The sequence below is a fragment of the Camelus bactrianus genome, chromosome 8 (assembly GCF_048773025.1).
Source record: "Camelus bactrianus isolate YW-2024 breed Bactrian camel chromosome 8, ASM4877302v1, whole genome shotgun sequence".
Classification (NCBI taxonomy): domain Eukaryota; kingdom Metazoa; phylum Chordata; class Mammalia; order Artiodactyla; family Camelidae; genus Camelus; species Camelus bactrianus.
In genome coordinates this window covers 47,096,313-47,119,727 of record NC_133546.1, presented here as the reverse complement: position 1 = coordinate 47,119,727, position 23,415 = coordinate 47,096,313, and the positions used below count along the sequence as shown (strand labels likewise).

At 45.4% G+C, this 23,415-nt stretch overlaps 1 long non-coding RNA gene across 1 annotated transcript in view; it reads right to left on the bottom strand.

Moving 5' to 3' along the window:
* Window positions 1-1,683: 1,683 nt before the first annotated feature.
* Window positions 1,684-23,415, bottom strand: part of LOC123619813 (uncharacterized) — a 28,404-nt gene continuing 6,672 nt past the window's right edge. Inside the window, exons 6-12 of the long non-coding RNA XR_006728541.2 lie at window positions 23,154-23,268; window positions 22,626-22,876; window positions 13,477-13,579; window positions 13,273-13,384; window positions 9,922-10,027; window positions 5,428-5,609; window positions 1,684-2,796 (exon numbers count right to left, since the gene is read on the bottom strand). This is a non-coding gene — a long non-coding RNA (uncharacterized LOC123619813). The remainder of the gene's footprint in view (window positions 2,797-5,427; window positions 5,610-9,921; window positions 10,028-13,272; window positions 13,385-13,476; window positions 13,580-22,625; window positions 22,877-23,153; window positions 23,269-23,415) is intronic.

Here is a 23,415-nt window from a genome sequence, read left to right as displayed (position 1 = left end):
CCAGATTGAGGTGGCGTTTCCGCGGGCGTTAGCAGAGGGTGGGCGTCAGGCTTCAGTGGTTCTGGGTCAGCCTCAGGTCACTAGTGCTCCAGAGAGGACACTGAGGCACGGACATGCCTCAAGGGCCCCACAGCTGCCGCTGAAGGGCCCAGGGATCCTCAGACAGAAGGCACCGGGCAACTGTGAAAATTCAGTTGCTATTTTGGCTAAAGTGGATACACTCACTCCACTTAAAAGCATGGAGGGTGTGTGTTTTCTACAAAGGAGAGGAAACATAAACGGACATATTGTCTGCTTCAAGAGCACATAAAAAATTTTGTGTTGCTTCTGAGTTTAAGGAGGTATGTTCTCTGTTTTCAATACTGCCTGTCTATAGTTAACCAACATACCTAGAGGCAGAGATGAAAGCTGAGAAAGAGCAATCTCTTCTGCATTTTTGTTCCCAGGCAGTGTAATCCCAAAAGACACAATTCCTCTAAGGATTATCTGAAGACTTGCAGTCTACCCACCTGTTATACAGCTTTTGCAACCAACAAAAACCGTACAGATTTATAGTCATACTGCTTCAAATTGGTATTTTTTGTCTTCTCTAGTTTTGACCTACACGTGGATTCCAGACTGAAAATTACATTGATCTGAAGCAAACCATTCAGCCAGTCTTAGATAGGTTACAGCTGTTTCAACCATCCCTCCAACTTTCATGTAATAACATCATACATTACGGTTCATCTATAGCCTGAAGAATTATATGGTCTTAAGAGGATTGGCTGAAAAAAAAAAGAAAGAAAAGGAAGGAAGAACAGTATCTTTTAAAACTAGCTATATAACCTAGACAGGAGAGAAGCATCTCTTAAATTCAGGTCCAAATCTTGTTCACATGAAAGGAAGGAGAGTTTGAAAGCCGGCGAGTGGAAATGAGTGTTTGCTAGCAGGGCCGCTGAACCCCAGCTCTCCGTGAGCTCTGCCGAGGGCCGCTGGGCACTTGGTGGGCTGCTTCAAAAGAGAAGCAAGTATTTCTGATAAACCAAAAAAAAAAAAAAAAAAAAAGGCAGGGCAAAGTCTGTGCTGGAGGTGCACAGACTTCCTTCCTTCCGTACTTGGGTTTTTCTCCCTTCTAAGGGGTGTTTGAAAGTTTTTCCTGTGCTTCTAACTGAGCAGAAACCACATCACGTCTTCTGTCACCGTCGTTGCTCACCACTGGAGACCCTGGTGGTTAGAGAGGGAAAGTCCCTTTCGATGGGGGGAGAAGGTGTTGGGGGCCAGGAAGAGGGGTGGTGGGGAGAGGGGAGAGGGGAGCTCAGTAAGGTTTCCTCCTGGCCTAGACCGTGTACCCACCCTGGCCGGACTCTCCCAACCTCAGAGCAGCAAAGCTCATCTTTTAATGCCCCTGATCACCTCAAGGTGACGAGTGGTAAGATTATTAAAGGAAGGAAAGAGCATCCACTTCCAGAGATCCCTGGTTCTGGGAACAGGAGGAGTGGCCTTGGGGACCTCTGTGGAGCCTGTGAATAGCTCTACCTGACTCCTTGGCACCTGTCCCTGTAGATCGGCGATGGGCTGGGAGGACAAGGAGAAAGGGTGGGGGATGGTGGTAGATTTGGTCTGAGCTGTTTTAGGGCTGTCTCTGGAGTGACATTTCTTCTCTCTCTTTTTTTAAAATTGTGGTAAAAAGTACACAACATAAAACTTACCATCCTCACTGTTAAGCGTACAGTTGAGTAGTACTCGCTCTGTGCACAACACTGTTGTTCTAGAACTTTCCATCTTGCAGAGCTGAAACTCTAAGCCCATTAAACTACAGCTCCTCTTGCCCTCCCCCTCAGCCCCATGCAGTGACATTTCTTGATCGTGAGAGCTTTTCTTTGCAAACTTGATATCCCTACCAAGACCTGTTCCAAGTTCACGCTCCAGCCGGCCTCCCTGTCTGGGGAGGAGGTCAGACTCACTCCACCATGAATAGTCATCAACTCATTGGGGATCACGTTCCCAATGCCTGTCCTCAGCACTCAGGCTGGGCTTCAGCAGTTTAGGGAGTTGTTATTGGCACCACCAAACCGGTCAGGAATGAAAATAACAATCAACTCCTGAAATGTTTACAAGCCTCCTGGGCGATTGCACATGTAATTTAGAGCTGCCATCTTGTCTCCTTCTCTCGCTCAGGGGAATGGAATGTCCTCTCCAGCAACTTGGTAGCTGTAGGACCTTGGGGAGGAGAGGGCCCCTCACCCCCGATATTCTAATGCAGTCTGGGTGGCGGTCCTCTCTGGTGGCAGGTTGTTTGGGCTCTGGTGGCCCCACCACTTACTCATATGAGTCCCTTCTAAACAAATCCTGCCAGGAGGTTGTCCTCAGAGCCAGAGCAGGAGGCAGGTAAGTACTCTCACCCAATCAGCACAATCCATTTGTCATTCCCTGAAAATAGAGGCGTCCCTCCTGTCTGTCCAGTTTCCCGCCCCCAGTGCTTGATGGCGGGGAAGGGGAGGAGGGGACGGGGAGGAGGACTGGCCTTGGAGCAAAGCCACATTCCAGGGGGAGGGCTCCTCCCATCACTGCACTGGCGGGCGGCGGGCGTGCCGGGCCTCGTGCCTGCAGCCACCCTTGAAGTGTTGTTGTTACACAACAGTCATGAACTCTGGAATGTCTCTGGTCATTTACAGCGTGACTGTGTCACTCCATAAATGACATGGTCAAGCTTCAAGGCCCAGAAGGAGGTTGGCTTGTTTTTCAATAGACCATTTTCTCCCGCGCAGAACAAAGCTTCCAGGCTTTTACGATGTACTTCTTACTCAGAGACGCCTAAGAGAATGGAAATTCAGGGGGAAGAAAAGACAGGAATAGATTACAGATCACACTCTGACAGTCTTTCGGACGCTTTAAAAACACACTGAACAATCTGACCATACTATTTGCAGATAAGAAGCTTTCTAGAAATTAGCTGGGCACTTCTTAGAGTAACTTTTCATCTTCTCTCACTCTTGCCTTGATTTTTTCCTTCTTTGGTTCATTTCCTTCGTGAGATAAATGAAGAGAGCAACATATGAAGGTTCCAAAGAACATATGATTCATGAGTCATGTCTATTTTTGTTCTCTATCGTATACATTTTAAATGGCATTGTTCCAGCAGAAGAAACAGAAAGTAAAAAATGTACTTTAAATACTGATTTGGGTGCTTCTACAATACAATAATAATTATGAAAATAGTGCTTCACATTTGATGTATGTCGTATAGGTTACTAGGATCTGTCCCAGCCGTTTTTTCTTTCTATCCTCACGGATACCCTTTGAGTTGGGTTCCATTATCCTCATTTACATACAACAAAACAGAGGCCCAGAGAGAGCAAATAAATTAGATGATACAGGGAAAAAACCCTTAACCCAGTGCACATGGAAAGTGCTCCAAACTAAAGTAATTTGCTTAATGTCACCCTATTAGTAACCATGACCAGAGCCTTCCTAAACCATGGCCACTAACGTCTTTCTTCACCTCAGCATAGCAGTCTTAGTCCACAAAGTGAAAGAGATACAGGGTTTTTTTTTTGCTGTTGTTTGTTCGTTTGTTAATTTTTTTTACTGAAATATAATCAGTTTACAATCTTGTCTCAATTTTGAGTGTACAGCATAATGTTTCAGTCATACATAGACACATATATATTCTTTTTCATTATAGGTTATTATAAGATATAGAATATAGTTCCCTGTGCTATACAGTAGCAACTTGTTTACCTATTTTATATATAGTAGCTAGTAAAGAGATAAAGTTTTCAGCACCTTCTGGAACCTCCACTTTATTATGGACTAGAGTTGGTGTTGAGATTCGCTAAATGAAATTCACACAGCCTTGTTTTTTGTTGTTGTTGTTTTGACCCACTTCCCCTAAGGAAAAAATGCTTAGAAAATCCTCGTATTTTTAAATCATTTTATCAGAATAATTGAGTATTGTTGGGGGAGAGTTGTCTTAAATTGTGAGGTTTTCAACCTAAAAATGAAAGGTAAATCCAGCCTTTTGGCTCATTCATGCACTCATTTGTTCATTCAACAAATATTTATTGCCTGCCTATTATATTTCAACTATTGGGCCAGGCTAAAGTAGCTCAGCTGGCCAAACCAGGAATAAATCCAGGACCAGGTGCGAATGAGACCAAGACCCTGATGCCAGAGCTACCTGCCTCCAGAGAGAAGGCGAGAGAGAGAGAGAACTAGGTACAATTTGATTGATATTATTGGGACCTTTTAAATAAATTAGCTCTATTAATAAATGCTAAGAGGGATCAAACTGAGAAACACTAATTCCTGGCTTTCATTTTGAAGCATCTAAGTGTTATAGATATTATGGGTATCTTCTGCGTGTAATTCACCTTTGGCTCAAAAAAGATAATTCAAGTAAGAACAGTGTACATCCCGACTATATTTGGGTTTGGATATAGAGAATTCCATGTTCCACTTCTGTATTTTTACTAACCCAAGGAGCAGTGCTCGAACTGAATATCAACAAAACACACTGTTAAATCTGAATCTGCTTGCAGGTAAATTTATTTTTAAACATTTTTGCTATAGATCAGTGATAATTTAGGAGTAGGTGGTCATAGGATGACAGTATTATTTCTATATAGATCTTAGGAAAAGTGAGTTTCTGGATGAGATTATAAACAAAAAGAGCTCTAAGTTGTTTGTTTTAAATATTAAATAAAACACACTATGCTGAGATGCCCTAGGTTCAACCTTCAAATGTCCAAGCATCTTATAAGGATTCGTAAAATCATGTCAGGTTATTCTTTTATTTCAACAGAATGTACTCCCAGAAAAACATAGTGGGGGACGGTGGTGGTTGTTGGTGTCTTGCAATGGAAGGACCACTCTACTGGGGCAGTTGTGTGGATTGGGGAACAGGTCATCCAGAGACCTGGGTTTATTCCTGGTTTGGCCAGCTGGGCTACTTTAACAAGAGGTATAACCTCTCCAAGTCTGTTTCCACATCTGTAAAATGCAGTAGTTAAACCAGTGACCGCCAAGTCCATTTTTATACATCAGTGGATGTAAAAGCTTGTGGCTCATTTTCATAAAGCTGTATTAACATTACAAGATCTTGTGGAAACCTCAGCTGGTGGGGCTCCCTTTGAGCTACTCTGTGTCCTAGCCAGCACAGTGTTTTGGTTAGGGTGGCAAAGGAAAACAGGGTGGCGTCACCCTGCCGCTCTTGGCTCAGAGCTTCAGGAGGCATTGATGATTCAGCACACGGTTCTCTGCCCTGTGGGTCAGGGCTGCAGGTGCCCAGGTGGGCCTTGTTGTGAGGGAGCTGCCAGCACTTTGGGGAGAGGCAGGAACTTGAAATGTGGACCATTTATAAGCACTCAGATTCCAGGACACTTTACTCAAGGTTAGGGGTGTCAACCTCCATCCCTTCATCAAACTGCCACCTTGGATAATTACCCTTCTCAAATGATTCTTGCATTTCAGTGCCGTGTGGCATCCACACTTCCTATTCCCTGGTGTTCTGCAGTTTGCTTGCTGTCTTCCAACCTCTAAACCTGATGACAAGGCTTTTATTGGTTGGGGGTAGGAGTAAGGGTGAGTATTCTTCCCAGACCCAGCAGGTCTGCTCTTTCAGGCCACTAAAGAGAAAAGAGAGAAAGAGCAAACAAAGTAAGCAGCCCAACACTATTTCCAAGCTGAGGGCGAAGGAAACGTACTGCCTCAAACACACTGGTGTCAACATTAGAGTCACTCTAGGTAGAGAGGGGTCTTAGAAATCCTGGAGACGTTTTGCAAAGATTAATACAACACTTATTTGTATGAAAAACTATTTTTTAAGGGGGTAATAAGTTGTGAAACTACGAGGCTGTATAATCTTTAAGCTATGAGATGTCGACATAATTGTTTTGAGATCAGCCAATCAGACCACACATCTCGTACCACCAGGTTATAATGAGTGTTCATTAAACATCGTGATAACAACACCTTCCTTGTTTGCTAACAAAGGGGCATTCTCTTCATGTATCACTGATGACAGGTGATGTGGCACAATTAAAGTCATCTACTCATTCATTCCCTCTTTTTCCTGATTTCTTCCAGTGCTATCAGATGGTCAGAGAACATTTTCCCCCCTCCTCCTGATTTTTTCTCCTTCTTTTCTTCCTTCTCCTTTTTCTTTTTAAATCTTCCTCTGGGCTGAACGAGGCTCCCTCTTGTGAGGAAATGTCTCCCAGCTGACCAGTCAGGCACTTTGGGTGATGCTCGACTTTTCCAGGTTACTGGGACGCTAGTGGGTGAATTGGCGTCAACATTTACCATGTGGAACTCCAATAGCTGGAGACATCTGCCCGCCTCCCAAGATGACCAGTTTTTCCAGAGGAGTTGTTCACTCACCTTGCAGAGCTAGCCAGTAACTCTTCCACATGTGCATGAAAATCTGGCAAAATATTTTACTTTTGGAACATATTCTAAATATCTGCTTTTGTTTTCACCTATTTTATTGTGATTTATTGGTTTCCTATGCCTGACTAGTTCACTGTGATTTTAGACAAGTCATTGAAATTTTGATTGACCATTTACTAATCTCCAAAGTATCACTGGTCCAAATAAGGAGCTTTAATTCATTCATCTAAAATTTATGAAACCCAAACTTTGTGCATGATGCTGCATTTTGTGGTTTTGGACTCACAGGACAGCATGATGTCTGCTGCTGTTCCCTAGAATTTACAATCTAACTGAAAGGATGGACATTTACATGTAAAAATAAAACTAACAGAGCTAGGCCATGTCTTATGTCCAATAAGACAATGTTGTTATGTACAAGAATATTAACTGCAGCATCATTTGTTATAACAACGTTTTGGGAAACAGCTAAATGTCCATTAATAGAAGACTGGTTAAACAAAGTATGATCATCTATACAATAGAATACTATATAGCCATGAAAAAGGAATAGGCTGGCTATGGAGGCACTCCAAAATACAGCTTTAAGAGAAAAAAGCAAGTGTGTAATAGTGTATACTGTGCTATCATTTGTAAAAAGAAAAGAATATGATGCAAAATCTCATCTATGCATTGAATATCTTTGAAAAGATATATAGGAATTTGGAAAAAACAAATGGCCCTTGGGAAGAGATGGGTGGTTAAGGAACGGGGAAGAAGGAAGACTCACTTTACCAATATCTTCTGGTTACTTGTCAGTTTTCCAGCCAGGTATATATATTATCAAGTTTATAAATTAAAAAAAATCTAAAATGTGCCCTAATTCTTAACTGGAAAATCTATTTTCTGTCCCCTTCAAGTCAGTTCTTCTCTGATGCTCCTAGCATGTAGAGTAGGACAGAGAAGGTGTTTGTATAACCTAACACTACATTAAACTTGGCATTTCAGGGAACCGTTTCAACATGATGATTCAAAAGGATGTGGGAAAGCGTCGAGGGAATGGATTTGGGGAATACAGGAGAGCAGCTGGAAGTGCTCTTAGTAGAAAGTTCTTCCTTCCCTGAGAACTTCTGCTGACTCTGTCAAACTCATAGGAATCCTCTGTCACTTGGACACCTGTGGCCAAGAAGGGGACTGGCAGCCCTGGCTCCTGTCATAAGGAGGGTCATATCTTCTTGGTTCTAAGTTCTTCCTGGCACCTTCCCAGAGGGTGTGGTAGCTTATCAGAACTTTGCTACCATCGATGATAACCCTTCGTAGACAAGAAGAAACTCAGAGTCAGGAGAGACTCTGGAAACTCTCCCCACCTCCCTCATCTGACAGTCAGGCCCTGGGGAGGAGTGACCTGCCCATGGACACATCAGGCATCAGGCTTTGGGACTATGCCCTGGTTCCTCTAATTCTGAGTCCAGTGTTCTTTTTACAACACATCATGGTCCCCTTGGATTTTCAGTAGGGTTGACTCTAAGACCATTACAGCTGTTCCTCCAAAACTGATTGACTACTGTGAGGGCAAACTTGACAAGCCAGACTCAGGGCTTCCCATAGGGCCAGGCTGCTGAGACAGGTTTCAGGGTGGAAGTGAGGGGACCAGGGGATTCCCTCTTCCTGCTGGAGAGAAGGTGGGTGATCACACAGACTCCCAGCAAACAGCCAGGGCAGGGACTCTTCAGGGTACCCACCCCCCACCAAGGATTAAGTCCAACCTAGAAGTTATAGCATCAAATATCTTCACCCCAAATGTAACTTATATCCAGTTTTATCAGCGATAGGTCACATAAAACCTCCTACAGTCTCAGATCTGGAAACCATACTACAAGGGTAAAGTGGTAAGGAAAACAGACAAATTTATCCCCCCCTTTTTTTTTCTGTAGGAAAAAATAATAAAACCTCATTAGTTGGACTAACTTTAAAAAATATAATACGGGTAAATGTCCTCATCTGTTTTCTATCATTTCTCTTTGCGACTGATGAGAGTCCCTCTGTCTATGGGATGAAACTAAGTTCTGGGTGTCAGAGCCCATGGGACTGGGTTGGCAAATGCCTCCTCACTCCTGGGCACTGACCTCTAACCCAGCTGACAGTCTCACCTATGCAGCTCTGAACCTGTGCACCTTTTACTTTCTTTTACTAAAATAAATTTCCTCTTTCATGATGACTTCAGAAAATGGACTCTGGACTTGGAGATTATAAAGACAAGAACCAGCTTATCTCCGTCAGGGCCATGAATCACTGCCTCTTCCCACTCATTTCCACAGACACCTGAGTTAATTTAGTCTCATCTAATTCCTCCTGCTGTTTTCAGTGGGACTTCCGCCACCAAGGCAACATGAGTCAAAACGGATCATCCAACGGCTTAACGAATGGAGGTATTTGTTTGGAGCGGAATGTTTACAACAAAAACCACCAACCATCTTGTTTTTTCATGTTGTGACAGCCCGGAAGCTGTGCCCCAGTGACAGGGCCTCTCCATTTCTGTTTAGGACAGAGGCATCTTCTGATTTCTTGACCTGTTTGGCTTTCATCAAAAGTTTTGGAAGTTCTAGCCAATGTCCAGTGTCCCAGGTCTCGATGAATTAACAAGTGTCAGCACTGAAGTTAATCTTCTTTCCTCATTTCCAGCCACAGCTCAAGGGTTTTGGTGTCTGTCTTTGGAAATGACTCAACTCACAGTTGGCGCTGGGGGTGGGGGCGGGGAACTGCACCACTGAATTAATTACGTCGCATCTTCAGGCATCTTCAGGCTTAGTCCTTTCATTTACTGAATTGGTGTCTAATTAACAGCTCAAGACAGCACTTCCTTGCAGATGAGTTTGTGTTTCATGAGGTCATAAAATTAGAGAAAAGGTCTGCCACACTCATTGCTCACCAGTCCTTGTCCCAAGCCTGACCCTGGTGACTTTCATTTCTGACTCCTCTCTAGGACTTACTTCCCTGTCTGCACGGGGCGAGTCTCCCAGAGGGGCAGTGAGCTCTCCGTGCTGCAGAAGTCACCTTCGAAGCACGTCCTGGGTTGGTTCTGTTCCCAGAACTCCACCCCCTCCCTTCTTCTTCTCCACATTCTTATTTGCCAGACGCTGGTGGACCACTGAGCTGCTGTCAGTATTTACCATACAGTTCTGGTTTAGGTGGTGGTCGTTTTACAAATAGATACAAATAGTCACAATGTACTTCCATGGCTTCTCTCCGCCTCCGTTTTTACCATCCCCCACTGCCTTTTTTTCCTTTCCCTGAATTAGGAAGAAGGTAGGGGAGAGGGGCTTACTCTTGTTCAGATCGAGAACCAGTTTCCAGCCCTGGCTCATTCTTCTCCCTGCCTAAAAACCAGAGTTCATGTTTACCAAATTCTTCACAAATACTAACTCATATAACACCCAACAACTGTGTGCTTGTCCCCAAGTCACCCCGGTGGTGAGCTGGCTCCTAATACTATGCAGTCTGCCTCTCGCCACCGATAGGCTGCCCAATCGCCTCTTGGCCAATGAAAACACACACACACTCATACACAACCTTAAATTTGAAAATAATTCATCTGATGTCATTTGGATCCACAGATATTCACTGTCTTCAATAAACTGACATCTTTGAGTTTGGGCATTGTCTCCTGGGGCGAAGTCTGGAGTGAAAAATACAAAAATGTTGATAAATGGGGAGAAAAAAATGACGTCAGAGTCAAAGTGTAACACAGAAATGTTATGCTTACCAAAACCATGCAAGTTTTTTGATGGTAAGACCTTATCCGTTCAGAATACTGGCCTCTGATCCAATAGAAAGGGTTTTATAAAAGTTCAGGGCTAAAATTCAGTCCTTGGCTGAAGGCATTGGTGGTATAGTGGTGAGCAGAGCTGCCTTCCAGTCCTTGGCTTATTAGTTGAGCCCCTCATTTAGAGTCATGTAGATTCTACTTACTCTTACTTTCTACGCCATTCTAAAAGGGCCAGGGGTCTTTTTTCGAGTCCATAGAAGATGAGAGACCACACATCAAAAGGCAAAGCTAGCAGGAAACACGCTGGAGACCTGCATCCTACAGTGGGCAAAAGAGGTGGCTGATACCGGAAGAGGAGGAAGAAGCACTTTACAAAGGAGCAAATGTAAGACCATGTCGTGTAGGAGATGAGAGCTGGTCCACAGCTACCCTGACATAGAGAAGCAGAGTAACAGTGTTCATCATCACATCCCTAAATCCCCAAGACAAGGACAGACCATGATTAGCTATAACATGATGAAGAGGTTCACAACTTTTTCAAGGAATTCCTATACATAGTGGTTAGTTTTATTGCCTGAAGGATATCAGTAATCCCAAGATAGCAAAAATGACTCACTCCCCAAGATTTCTGGTTGGCCAAGTTTTACTTTGTGTGTTTACATGCAAGTTATCCTGGAGATAAGCCTCACTGTCACTCTTAAAATAGTTTCTGGTGACCATAATTTTATATCATCCAGTGACAAGTTCTCAGATTATGAAACAATAATTATCCTTAACACCATGAGTCTCTAAAGCATGACTGACTATTTCAAGAGACCCTGCATTTCTGCCAGTACAGGTTTCATGAATGATTCTGGCTAGAGCTGGAGTCAGTCTGGGATGGTGGTTATTTTGCACACATGAAAAGTCTGGTCACCACTTTGAAGGGCCTGGATTGTGTCCAAGGAGCCCTTCCTTTTTGCATAATGGTGCTTTAATTCCTGGATTACCAAAATATTTTACTAAAGAGAAAGGAACTGGATTTATGGCATATTTTTATGCAATGATTAAACTTAATTCCCGATGTTCAAAATGAGCCTGTCACTTATGAACTGACTAAATGAAATAATATATTTCAAAATCAACAGAATATTTGTATTCCCTCTTCTAATCAACATACAGTCAAAAGCCCAACATCACCACCACCTCAATTTCTGTTTAAAGAGCACTTTAAACCTTTCTATTGTGGAAATTTCCAAGCATCTATAAAAGTAGAGACAATAGCACAATGAACTTCTATGTACCCATCACCCAGCTTCAGCTTTTGTCAGTCTTAAATAGTACATGTTAGTGGGCCTACATGAAGCTCCTTCTGTTTTAATTTTCCAGGAGGCTGGAAATATTTGGGGCTGGCCTCCAAGCAGAGCAGAGCCACAGATGTCCAACCACAAGGTGTGACTGGGAGGATGTCAAAGGTTCTTTATCCCCCAGATGACGACTGCCATCATTTGCGCCAACCATGCCTGGTGCTAACCACTGCACGCTGTCTGTAAAGTTCTGTTTTAAAATGCCCTCCTGCTGGGAAATTCCTCACCTCTTGTTAATAATTGGTTTAACAGAGTAAGTTGGTTTTTATCTATTGATTTTCTTCTAGAACAGAAGACCTGGGAGAGAAACTCTAACATCCCTGTAGCCTGGAGACAGACCAGGCCCTGAAATGGAGAAAGACAATTGAACCATGTGAGGTGAGAGAGACTCAGTGCCATCCAGGATTAGCCCTGATGGTATTTCCTTTAAGAGTTGCCTTGGGAAAAAATTAATAATTGAAACACTTTTATTACCAAGAATCAGGATTTGGGAGTAGAAGAAAGAATGGTCCTTTTATCACTTAAAAAAATAGCTTAAATCTACACCATTTAAAAATACTTTTTAGTTAAGGTAAGATGACATTCAAAAGTTTCTGGCCACCTCTATTTTGAGCAGCTGTGAAAACTGGCCTGTCATCTTAGGAAGAATCATTTGGGTGGTCCTTTTCACTTTGTACTGTCAGAAATTGTTAGTAGGACTTCGTGTGTGTGTGGCTTGACGAAAGTGGCCCTCTTTGTCTGTTTTAGGACATCCTTGCAGCAGGGAGTAGACACACTGTCAGAACAGCCAAAGAGGAAAGAGACTGAGTTTTTGGCTGTTATTCTTTGAGGTTCAATGTTATAAGAACATTTTGATGGACTGGTATTGCCCTGATTGAGGTCAGCTGGTGAAAAGGATTCTAGAATTCCACCCTGTGCCCACCTTACCCTGGCCATGAGAACTCAGCAGATGTGAGAAGTCTGAACTGGTGACCTTGGCTTGGGTCTGTCTTGTTTGGGAGAAAGTGGGTCTGGCAGCCATCATATGTCTTGACAGATCTGCCTCCAGCAACAAGACCAGAGCAACAGTGCTTGGACCAGGTAAGCCTCTTGGTTCTTAAAATTATCACAGGAAGGGACAGACTTATAGGCAGGAAGGAGAGACACACTCACAGGCAGGAGAGGGGCTCAAATCTTATTAATCTTAATGTTAAAAGAACTGTGATTATTTTGTAGCTTAAACCAGTAAAGCAGAGCATAAGTTCCTAGGAAACAGATTCTAGGGAAAAAGCTTCTAGGGAAGTTGACTCACGTATTAATAAATACATAGCGTGAGTTTGTAGTTGATTTTTGTTTTCTTCCTTTTCTTTTTTGGTTCTTTTAAAGTCCACTCTTCCTGGAATAAAAATGCATTGTTTTCTATTTAGGAAATAGAAGGACAATAGGAGTTTTGGGTTTTTTTAATCCAAATATCCTGTGAGCGTGGAATCCACCTCTCCCACCAGAGCACCTGTCTCCTCTCCCTTCTGTCTCTGGGTGGGTACCCCCTAGAGTGGGCACTCACTACCAACAAACAGTACAGAGAGTGAGGGGACAGCAGGATGGGCAGTTTTGATGGCAGACAATAAGCTTAGGGGAACAGGGACAGCAAGACCCAATCTCCCGGCAGGTCAAGGGGCAAGACTGGGCCGGGGAACCAGAGAACCAGAGGTGGGGATTGAGGGAAAGGTCGGGGCAGTCGCTTTCAACCGTAGTTCAGTTCGGAAATGTGGGTGAGTTTGCATGAGTCCCCGGGGACACGCAGGCAGAGTGCAGATTTCCGGGTCTCACCTCACACCTGGTTTGGAAGATTCAGGGTCAGGCACAGGAATCCCCAGATGATTCTGGCCCAAAAGTAGCCTGGGGGCCTCTCTTTAAAAACTTGCAGCCTGGCCCGGTGAGTCTGCAGGAAGAAGAAAACGCAGGTTGGGATTTCGTAAGCTCATGCTCACTGTAACTCAGGAACCGCCTCTCAGCAGCGAGCAAGAAACTCACTCGTTCTGGTTGCACAGAAACTCCTCGTGGACTTGGATGATGTAATACGGTGATGACGACGGTGTCACACTGGTTCTGGCTCCAAAGGCTCCTGGCTGACGGCCTGAGGGCGGGACACAGTAACTTTGACGGGCATTACCCACCAGACTCCCTCGGTGATGCACTCACTTCCCGGACTCCTTCGCGGGGTTGCCGGGCGGGGCGGGGGTGGGGGGTGGGGGGAGCGGGATGGGGTGTCTGTGCCATACAAAGGGGAGGAGCCATCACCCTCCCTTGTGCAGGGAGGGTCTTGCTGGAAAGTCTAAAATATTTTTTTAATGTGTTCCTCAAAGTGCTCTACTGAGAACAGTCATCTCTACAGTTTGGGTAGAATTCACAGGAAGGGTCCTACCATTGATGCTTTGCACAAAGACTGGCAGGAGTCCCAGACTCTCTCCTGATGCTCTGCCAGGCACTTCTGAATCGGAAAACCACCGACCCCGTGGTTTGGAAGAACCCGCCCACTTCTGATGTTTTGTCACCAATAACCTCTGCCTAGAATTCCCTGAGCACCCACCCTGTGCTCAGCCACGTGGGGGGTTCCCCTGGGGAGGTAAGGTGACCGTCCTTCAGGAGCATGGAGATGGAGAACAGAGGCTTATGGAGAGCTGAGATATGCTTCTCCAGCCCATGTACTTCACCTTCACAGTTTTCAGGAAAACCATGATTTGTGTAATTATTTCCTCACTAGAAGAAGACTCTGGAGAGGAGGAATAGAGTGTCTGTATCTCCAAAGCTTAGTAGAGTGCAAGGCACATCTTAGACTTCAATCCATGGCTGAGGAATGAATGAATGACCTACCAGCTGGCTGAACCATGTGTGGAGTGCTGGAAGGAAAGTAGAGGCAGAATTAGGGGCCAGAGTTGGGGACTGACCCCCAGACAACAGAAGCTCACTGAACATTTCTGAGCAAGGGGTCACATGGAGCCTTCCACCTTTCAGGAAGATTAATGTGCAGTGAGGCTGATGGATAGGAGATGGGAGGGTCTGTGGGAGGCTACCCCAGGAGGAAAGCCTCACCCTGGACCTCCCCACCTCCTCCCCAGAAACTGTCACAGATTCTTGAGTCCCATAGGTGGGGTTTTGTCCACATCTGCATTAGAAGGGATAACACCACTGGAACTGCTTTTGATACACGAAAGCAATGGGGTTGAATGGACGCATCTATAGTGATTCTGATACCCATACGTGGACCTGTGCACGTGCACCTGGAGTTAAGGTGGTTGGCCGGGCAGCACATCCCTTCCCTATGAACCCCGTCAGGACTTCAAGGTGTCCTTTAGTTCCTAGAAGAGCTCATTTTCCAAACACACACTCCACTTGGTACCCTGAGTTAATGGGTGCACATCTCACTCTCATGGAATAATTTACTCACTGCAGTTCAACAAACGATTATTATGGCTATTATTAATATTGGGCCTAATAATAGTCCCAGTAATAAACATGTTTCTTGGGGAACACCACATTGCTAGCAATTAAAACATAAAAGAACACAGTCCCCAGGGACCTATAATGCAAGATGATCAGGCAGTTGGGAAGGTTTTTTGGCTTTTGTTTTTTTAACTTTTCCCCTTAATCTCATTTTCATTGTGTGGGTGGAAATCACCCCTTGAGGCATCAGCCTTAAGGCCATGTTCTGGACTTATTTCAAAAAAGGCTAAGGGGTGTCATGGTCCCAGAAGCCCTGAAGTATGCCTCCCCCCCAGACCAGTCCTGTCCAGTAGAAATACAATGTGAGCCACATGTGCAATTTTAAATTGTCTAGTGGTCACCTTAGAAAAGGTAAAAAGAAACAGGCTAAGGAGTTTGAGAATTTTCTTTAACCTGATACAGCCAAAATATCATTTCAACATCTAATCAATATAAAAATTGTTAATGAGATGTTTGAGATGCTTTTGCTGTTGTCGCTCGAAGTCTCAGAAGTACAGCATCTATTTCATCCTTACAGCACGTTTCTCTTCGAACTGGCCACAGGGCCAGGGTACCCACTGGCTGCTGTAGTGGACAGCACAAAGCGAGCCCCTCTGGGAAGATGCTTCTGTGTCACCCAGCTGGGGGCACTGCGGGCCAGCTGCATGAGGAGGCCCCTCTTGGGCACTAGCCCCAGGAATTGAGCAAAGTAAGGGGAAATATCCAGTGCTTGCCCCTCCCGGCACCCGCTGAGCAGAATGGATGTTCTTCCAGTAGAGAAGGTTCAGCAAGGAAAGAAATGTTGTGGTAAAGATGTGGGAGAGCCTCTATCGGTTCGGAGATTCTGAGATTTTGTGCATCCAAGTCATGCTACTAGGACTCTGGGCAGTCAGGAAAGAGGAGGACAGGTCCAGGCAGAACCAGAGAGGAAGAGGAAACCAGGCTGGTGAGAGGGGATTTGCTGCACCCGAATCTGGTGGGGTGGGGGGTTGGGGGGAGGGAGGGGACGGGGGATTACCGACTTCAGGGCTTCCTTAGAGATGATCCTGTCTACCTGGGGCTGGAGAGCTTGCCAAGAAAGGAAGGAGCCACCAACTGCACCAGAGAGACTCATCTGAGGGATGAAAGGAATGTCACCCAACCACCCAAGGGGAAGAGGGACTCGGGAGACTTTCTTTACCTCAAAGACGCTGCTGAGGCCAGACAGCCAGTGGCCAGAGCTCCCTGGCTCCTGGAGACCTTGGGGGGCTGGGGGTGTCCAGTCTCCCCTCCAGCTTTAATAAATAGGATTGGAAATAACACATGGTAAAAGAATCCAAAGTGTGTCAGATGATTCTAAGTTATTAAATATGATGGAGAGGTGTGTAACAGGCAGTGGCTGCCTGGTTCCCCCATTGTCTGTATCAGGGGAATGAATCAACCTCCAGACTGAGTAATGCAGGGTCGGGCTGCCTCACTCAGGCTGCTGCTTCCTAAAGAGCACTGGGGTCTTTCCCAAGTCTCTCAGGCTCAGCCAGGCGCTCTCGTCCCAGGTACAGGTGCTGCTTCACGCCCCGCAGCAGGATTGGCCTTCTGCTGCTCGGGAGGAATTTTCCTGTCAAAGGCCACAAGTGTGCCATGATGCTATAGAATTAGGCCTTTTAAAATGAAAGTAGAATTCCAGGGTCACGGGACATTGACCACTGACCACGGAGACAGAGATACCTCGGGTCGAATGTCAGCCTATGAACTCTGAAGATGACACACGATGTGGGCCTGGCTGGGCATGACTCACCGGGCTATTCCAGTGCGGGGGGCGGGGGGAGGGGAGGGGAATGAGCATATCTGGACGGCAGGTACACTTAGGTAGCTGTTAGTTTTCAGACCAATTTCTAAAGAAATGATACATTTTTAGGCTTTGGGGTTGGAAAACAACCATGCGACTGAATTCTTGACAGCCCAAGGGAGACTCTGCAGTCTTACGGTGCTGCAGGGTCCCACGCAGAGGCCCACCTGGACTGCGCTAGCAGTGGACCTCTTCCAGACCAGCTTGCTTGGAAGCCACACATCTGGTAAGCGAACAGGAGGGAAATGTGTTCCTCCTGGGTTGGCCCCACAGAGGAAATGGCTCACTCCTGGAGTTCAAAGCTCCCTGACTGCTCAGAAGCGAGGACCATGTGTATTGGCCTGCCCTGATTCGGAAAGCCCACCCGCTGAGGACAGGCAGCACCTAGGCAGTGGTGGAGAACGAAGTCTGAGGCTGGCAATGAAGGAGCAGGGCAGAGGGAGGCTTGCTCCAGGGAGCCTGGCCAATGGACAATTGCTTTTTATGACATGGCATACATTATGTCGATGGTTTCATTTCTGGTTATTACCTTCTATTAAAAAGCATCTTGAGTAAGATGATTAGAGGGGCATCTTATTCCCGCCTCAGGAATCTACTCTCAAATTTTCAGTGAACTGTTGTTTTTCCTGGACATAATATTATGATCGTTCTTGTTATGGTTGTGATTATGTAAACTGCTAGTTGTCCAGTGGCTCTTGTTATTAGCCATTGCTCACAACCCCTTTTCTTTGAGGTAAACAGATGTAGAGTGATGCCCAAGCAGGGCACAGAGAGGTCAAGCACCCCAGAAAGTTCTCTCCTGGCATGGGCCATCTCTAGACTAGAGTGCTAGCACCTTGCCAGGGGCCAGGGGTGCCAGAGGCATTCCTCCCCTCTCCTCCCCAATGTCCTTGCCAGGACTGGTCTTGGGAACTGTGGACAAATGAAGAACAACATGCCCAGGGTGTTGTCTGCGCCTCCTGTTTCCAGATCCAGCCCTGGTCCCATGCCCTGCACCACACTGGTGCTGGAGTTTTGCCATGGGTCCCTGGTGCTTTTGGTTTGAGTGACCTGCCTACTGGCAGGTAGAATGGCCTAGATTGGCTGCATCCCAAAATGAAGAGTCAGAGCTAGGAACCACAAATATGCCTGAATCCTGAAATGGAACTAAAACACTGTGGGCCATTGTCACCTGGCTCTCCACCAGCACCTCACTCAAAGTCTAAATCAGATGTGTTAGCTTACCCCTAAGCCAAAACTTAGCATCTACTGAATTCTATCAATGGCATCTCTCAGTTACCCAGGAGAAAAACACCTTAGAATTATTTTTTTAATTATAAAAGTATACACCTATTGCAAAAAAAAAAAAATGCAGAAGCTTACAAAGTAACAACTAAAAATGTGCCCCTGCAACCCCACCTCTCTATCCCACTCCTCCCAAGTATTCGTGTACATCATTCAAGACTTTGTTCTGTGCAACCAAGACATATTTTCTTTTGCTGTGGTTATTATCTCTGACCATGCCCTTGGCTTCCTTCTAATATCCATTAATCATCAGTTCCACTAATTTTCCTTTTATGTTTCTCACATGCATCCAGTCTTTCCATCCGAATCCCTATTGCCTTGCACTTGGAACAGCAGTGTCCCACAGTGAGATGAGGGGGGGCTTTGGAACTGAATGACTTAGGTCTTGATGTCTCCACTTGAGCAAATGACTTCCCTTCCTTGAGCCTCAGTTTCTATCTGCTCGAAGGGGATAATAATATCTCCCTTTTGAGGCTGATGAAAATGAACAGAGTTGTAAAGTGCGAGGACAGAGCAGGTGCTTAATAAATGTCCACAATTAATATTCTCCCCTAAGTGGCCTCAAGAACACTCTTTTCAGTCCCCTCCAAGTTAGCTTGCATACTATGGTTAGATGAAGCTTTCTTAAAGCACTTCTTTTATTTTGATAGTCTCTCGCTCCAAATCTAAAGGCTTTCTATAGTTTATACAACACGTGGCAACTAATCTTAAACTCACACCTCAGCTCCAGTTGATCAGTAGGTAGGGTCTGCAGAGAGGCTGGCCCTGGGCCTGGTGGGAGAGAGTGCCGGGTTAGAGCAGCAGCGTCTGTGCTGAGAGGCGAGGTACGGAGTGGTGGGCAGCCCTGACCTGCAGGACAAAGTGCGGCATTACTTCACGTCGTCTACCCGCGGAGGATTCCCTCCTGTCCTACAGATGTCCTTCCTCCCTCTGGGCTGGCCTGCCACCTGCCACGCATCCTGTAGGTCCTGGGCCGGTGGGAACCTCCCCACAGGTCTTGCTGCAGCTGGCGGACTCCCATCACTGGAGCTCACGTGCTGTTTCCCCAGAGGCCAAGCACTCTTTATGACACTGCTGTTGCTTTTCTTCATCGCATGTCATCTCTGTCTGAAGTGGCCCTCTTTGTTTTCCTGCATGTTGTCTGTTGTTCCTGTGACGACCTGAGCACCTGAAGGCAGGGGCTTTCTCTTATTCACCAGTGAGTCTGGGAAACCTAGACTGTGGCCTGGTACCAGCAGGGGCTCAGTGTCGTGTGCCCATCCAGCCAGGGGCTCCTTTGATGCCTGAAGCCTGTCTTCTCAAGCCGATCATGACTCCAGGCCAACGACTGAGTCTGATTCTTCCTAGTACCTGCCACATGTAGTCCAGCCTGGCACATAAAATGTGCTCAATAAAACCTGGATTGGCTGACTGCTATGGCCTTCAGAGGGAGTTTTACTAAGGCATGTAGGCCCAGGAGCTGCATCAGATTCTTTGTCCCAAGCCTAAAGTTCGCATGTATGTCCAATCTGCCTTATGCAGGCCATTTTGCATGCCTGCGGGTGATTCCTCTCTGGACTTTCTCCTTAATAATTTTCACAAAATCACTTATTGCTGAGTTTCCTGTTTCCCAGAGATAACCTGATGATGTGCCCTGTGCTATTTATATGTTGACTATTCTGGTTTTGACTTTTTGTCTTAGCATCACGTGTCTGCTGGAATGAAAGCATCTAAAGGGCTTAGAATGTTAAAATCCATCCTGCAAAGCAGTAGTCTGGCCCTCAGAGAAGGCTGCAGAACAGAAATGACAGCTAACACGGAATCTTTTTTTGCCAATGTGGGCAAACTTCCAGAGGAGAAACGATGAAAGGTTATTAAGTTCTCTGTGTTTAAGTATATTTTCACTGGTCACTTTTCTGCTCCCATATTGTTTTGATTGAAGTTTTCCTTCAGTTCATTTAGGTCTGAGGTCACATAACATCAACACTGAAGAGCACATTATGGAGAAAAAACTTTTCATATTCTGCCACCCCAACATTGTTTCCATTTTTTCTTGCTTTCTCCCAAACTTTCTGCATACGCATATTTCCTCACATAGGTATAATCAGATGTGTTTGAGGAAGATGTTTTACTGCTAAGGTTAATAATAATAAATGTAATTTGTTATTATTATTAAAGCACCAAATAGTCTTACTTTCTATAAGAATATGCTCATTTTTTCCAAAGGCCTAGGTTTTTAATTGCTGGGCCTTGAGCAAAATCCAGAGGTATCAGATATCAAGGAAGAAAATAATGGAAATGTCTGGTAAAGAACACACATGGTGGGAGGAAGGGATAGGTAATAGGTCAGTGGTAGAGTGCAGGCTTAGCACGCACAGGGTCCTGGGTTCAATCCCCAGTACTTCCATTAAAAAAAAAAAAAAGCACTAATTAAATTAAATTAAATTTAAAAAAAAAGAATACCCATACCTATGCAGCAAGACGTTTTACATGTTCCTCTTTTAGACACGTTCCATGAGTTGTGAAAGATAAAACACTTCACTCTGCCCCAGTTACCACAGAATTGGTTTCCATGGGTTTTGAATGCCAGGAAATGATATAAGTCGATCCTTATTATTTTCAGATTCCACATTTGCAAATTCATCTACTTGCTGAGATTTATTTGTAACCCCAGGATCAATACTCACAGCGCTTCTGCAATCACTTACAGACACACACGTGCAGAGCAGCAAAAATTCTGTCACCCAACATCCATTTATTTCAGCTGAAGCTGAACAAGGCAATGCGGTCCCCTTGTTTCAGCTCAGATGCTGTAAACCGGTGACTTTTCACAGTCTAGTTAATTCCACGTTATGCCCCTCTGTACTTTTTTGTTAGTGACTTCTTTGTTTAAAATGGCCCCAGGCATAGTGCTGTTAGCTGCCTGGTGTTCCCAAGTGCAGGAAGCTGTGCTGTTCCCTCCAGAGAAAATATGTGTGTTAGAGAAGCTTCATTTAGGCATGCTGTTGGCTGTGAATTCAATGTGGATGAATCAATATATATTAAGCCAGCGGTCTTTAAATAGGAACACACATAACACAGTTATGTATTGATCAGTTGATGAAAATGTTGTGACCAGAGGCTGGTGGGAACCTAACCTGTATCTTCAGTGGTTCCGTATTCATGAATTCAGTGTTCCCAGTGACTTGATGGAACATAACTTATCACCACAAGTGATGAGAATTGACTAGGGAAACTTTTGTGTTCATGTGTATCTCTTGAAAGGGAGAGGACTATGACTTTCATCAAATTCCCAAGGAGATATTGAAAAAACTTTATTCATTGCTTCGGACTCCCTGTTAGAAGGAAAAATAATGCTAGTCCTCTGGAAAAAAAATCATAGGCGTGGCTTCAAATGACTGGCTGGAACGGCCCCTCAGATGGCACTGGCCTCCCCATTTGGACCTGTGCTCATCCCAAGGGAATGAAAAGCAAGAGTCTTCCAGGCCAAGCAGAATCAGAGACTCGGCTCTAGGGGCACTCTGAACCAGCTTGGAGGAATGGTATGTGTTAGAACCCTAAGGAAACAGTGCCCTGATTCACTCCTGTCATCTCAAAGAGATAGCCTTTTAGTAAAGAAAAACAAATGTAAGCACATAATAACAGCTGCTGTTCTTTGAATGCTTATTAAAAACTAATATTATTGCAGGTAACTCTTAAAACCATCCCAGGAGGGAAAGCATGACTAGCCCCAATGAACAGATGAAGAAACTGAGGCTCACAGAGATCAAGCCGCTGACCCAACTGTGGCAGGAGGCAGGGCTGGGACTGGAGCTCGGCTCAGAAGGACTCAAAAGGCCACATTCCTAACCACTGCTCAGAGGGGTCATGACTTGCTTGGCCTGATTCTCCCCCAAGTCCCTTAACCACGAGGAGCCCCAGTGTGTTTGAGGTGTGATGCATTTTGCCACCGTCTGCTCTGATGACTTCTCAGAAGCCCGTCAGCCACGGTGGAGAGTTGTGTGACGCTGCACTCCAGGGTGATGAACTGTAACTCCCTAGCTCTTCTCATATCATGCTGTGGTGGCAAATTCTAGGAGTTTCTAAAAATAGGTGGCAAATTCTAGGAGTTTCTAAAAATAGCGTTGGGATTTCTGCTTTGCTAGAGAAGGGATTGTTCTGACCTTTTGCCTAACAAGGCCCACCTCCTGAGGGTGACAATTTCACTGCTTCGCATGACATTTGGTTTCCCTCACATGTGGCCGCTCCGATTATACTTACAGGAAATCAGAGAGAACCTCTAACCTCCTCCTGCTCTATTTTTTGCTTTTCATTCTCTTTCTCTTCCACTCCTCACCCCGCCTTTGGTTTCTTGAGTCTTTGAGACTCTTCTTGAAACCCCTCCCGCTGCTCGCAGCCACACTGAGTGTGTCTTGGGGAAGGAAAGGTGGCCAGGTGACAAGGGCCTGACTTCCACTCACTGAGCCAGGCGTCACTGTCTCTGCCTTTCCCCCACTTCAGAGGTAGGATTGCCCCAGGATCCAGTCCCAGCCTCTCGAGGGAGGTGCTGCCTGAAGAAAATCCTTTAATAGCTTCCATGTCCGAATCTAGAAAACAAGGTCATCACACTTACCTACTGAGTGCAGGTGCTGGGAGGCTTCATTACTGTCCGCAGGTGCTTTGAGATCTTTGGATGAAAGCCTTTCTGCAGGTAAGCCTTGCCATCAGCTTGTTTCAGAGCTTCCCTGCTAGTCTCGCTCCGCCAAGGCCGCTCTCCAGGGGAGAGGAATGTCATCACGTTAACGAAGTACACGTGAAATAGGACCAGTATTCAGGGCAGAGGCCAAAATTCTTAGCACAGGTTATGCCGAGCTGCGTTTCCTGCTGAGAGAAGGTACGTGTGAAATATTGTTGGGTGCAAGTTGCCAGTGGAGGCACGGCCACGTCGAGTGAAACACGACGCAGCAGCCTGCACAAAGCCTTTTAAAGGGGTGGGTAGCGTTTCAGAAATCATTTTTTTTCCCCCAGCCTCAATGGCTTGATGTTTGTAAAGTCTAACCAATTAAAGTAGTGTCCAAAGGTGGATTTTGATGGAAGTGGAAATGGGGTTGGGGTGTTCAAGTCATGGGCAACTAAAGCCATTCGGCAGCAGTGTCTCTACCTGCAGAGCAAGCCCAGCTTCCTGTGTCCTGAGCTCCACACAGACACTGTCCAGATCCTGCTCTTCAGCAGCCAAGCTCCTCTGTGTGCTGCCTTCTTTCACCAAGAGCCCAGTCCTGGTAAGAAATCCCCCATCAGGTGACTCAGCCAGCCCCCTTGGCCTTCCTGACATCTCTTAGGCAATTCTTTCAGGATGATAAGACATCCCCAAATATTGTCTGCTTTCATTGAACCCTCAGCCTGCGTGAGAGGGCTGCTCTGAT